The following is a 2,541-nucleotide window of genomic DNA, read 5'->3' as shown; positions in this document are numbered from 1 at the left end:
ATCTATTTCAAAATCAATAAGGGGCATATACAAATCATCCCTCAGAGTCTGAGGAAGAACCTCTCGGGCTCCACTTGCCACAAAATTGGCGAAATCCATCATAATCCAACTCCCATAAACGGAATAGGCCAACAAAATTCGTCTCGACAAAAGACATAAGGGCAGTGTTGACCTCCTTGGCTCTACTCAAAACTTGGCCAGGAATCGGAACTTCAGATTTATCGGAAGATGTCGAGCACTCACCCAATTGCCTCCCCTTCTCGAACACAAGCACTTCACAAGCCCCACAAACACCCTGGACCCCTTCAGCGAATTCAGTGCTCTCAATGACTCTGTCGATCGCACGAACCACTCCTTTCTTTAGCACCCATTGCAATTCACCCTGAGCAATGGCTCCATCAACACGTGCTCGAGCCAGTTGACGTTGACACCGAGCCAATCTATTCGCCAACATGTTCTTTTCTCATGTAAGAAGGCTTACTTGAACCTCAAAGCGCTCAATTCGGCCCTCCAGAGTGAGCACATGCTCCTCTAGAATTGCTTTCTCACAGGCCACGACACGATTCTGTTGAGAGAGAACGCGGCGCTCAGCCTCCGCATCCTGGAGATCCTCCTTTAGGTTTACAATGGTATTACACAAAGGTCTCAGCCGCGCCTCGATCACCCCGACGCGGCAAACCCGGTCAGTGGCTGCAACCATCAGAGTAGAAGCCTGGGTCGCAGCATAGCGAAGGTCACCAACAACTTGAACCCTAGATTTGCCTGCAAGAAATCTCATCATAGCTGGGGAATGAGCATAGGCATTCTATTCCTGGGAATTGGTATAATCCGACAGTAAAGATTTCCCAGTAATTGCTCAGCTTGGGGCATAAGCTTTGGAACATGAGGAGTTGGGCCTAGTTCCCACTCTAACCTCCGCTAAAGGTTTCTTTGACAGGATAGAACCCCGGATGAACCAAATGCACTCCCAAATGGGGAGTCAGAACAAGGATCAATCGGGGAGGCTGTAGCAAACGATGGTGGAGGTGACGTTGCAGAATCAGGGATGAAAACTTCATTTTTTTGCACTGGCGCCGATAACTTGTTGCCAAGAACATCCCAGATTCTTCCAAGAAGCTTGCTCATAGATACAGTCCTGTGCACTTTGCAAGGACAAAGAACCACATCACCGGATGGTGTCTCCTCGTCCGACGACAGCACCACACACGCACTTTGCCTTTTCCAGACAGGAGAAGCAACCCTCTCAGCTTGCGCACCCATAGACGAAATAAGAAGGAACAGAATTCAGTGGACGAGCCGGGGAAACGACTCCAACGGTCAATCGAGAAGGCAATGTAGTCCCGCTAGAACCAACATTTCCCCCTTCCAATGAGAGCAATCTAGCTAGCTCTTGCATACGCCTTTCAGAGACGGGAGGGGGAAGAGCCTCTACAAGATAGACTTCCTGATGATAGAGCTTACCCCTATAGTGGTCGCGCAAGACCATCTCTAAAGAAATCTCGGCTTCAGCACCTGCACAAGTAAGAATTGAATGTAAGGACTCATCAGATACCCTTCTCCCCCTACAACAAAAAAGGGGGGAAAATGAAGAGAGAAACAAAAGAATACCGCATCTCTAGGGGTGCAAACGAGCCGAGCCGAGCCCGAGCCTGGCCAGGCTCGGCTCGGGCTCGTTTAAGTTATATGAGGCTCGAGCTCGAGCTCGGCTCGATTCGAGCTTTCTTTTACTGAGCTCGGCTCAAGCTCGTAAAGAGTTATACAAGCTCGGCTCGGGCTCGGGCTCGACTCGTTTTTATTGGGAGTGCCTAAATAAGCTTAAGCTCGGCTCGAGCTCGTTAAAAAGCTCGTTTACTAATACCAGAAATTAACAATTCCCCTAATATGTTTTTATTTTAATATATATAAATAATAATAAATAATATTATATAAAGGCTCGTTTAGGCTCGCGAGCCTAATCGAGCTTTGTGACATAGGCTTGAGCTTAATATTAAGCTCGAGCTCGGCTCGGACTCATTTAAAATCGGTTTCGAGTCGAGCTTTTAACGATCCGATCTCGAGTAGCTCACGAGTAGCTTGGTTCGTTTGCACCCCTACGCATCTCACAAAGAACAGTTGAGCCATCTTCCCGCGGGATAGCCAGGCGGCACTCATACCAGCCGCAGCGAGAACGGAATCCTCCCAATTCTCATCAACAACGGTAATGCCGCCTAGTCGCTTGCTAAGCGTTAGGTTTCTCCCGAATAATGTGGGAATGCGATCAGGGAAGTCTCGTTTCTTGCGATAGCCACGCCCCACAAGGTCCTGGTTAACCCAGAGCCATTGCCTTTGCCAATTTCTCTTCGGGACGTCTTGTTTAGAGATTAGCTGATGAATGCCCCGCCTTTTTGCCAAAGTACGAACACCAGAATTGATAGTCGGGCAAAAGAAGTAACTAAAAACCCAGAAGGTGGGGATACAACCCAAAGATCGACAAATCAATTCAAAACCGACGATTTTATTGACGACGCTTGGAGTTAACTCATCGACGGATAAGCCATAGTG

Source organism: Lactuca sativa, chromosome 5 (assembly GCF_002870075.4).
Source record: "Lactuca sativa cultivar Salinas chromosome 5, Lsat_Salinas_v11, whole genome shotgun sequence".
In the NCBI taxonomy this organism is placed as follows: Eukaryota; Viridiplantae; Streptophyta; class Magnoliopsida; order Asterales; family Asteraceae; genus Lactuca; species Lactuca sativa.
This window is presented reverse-complemented; position numbering follows the sequence as displayed.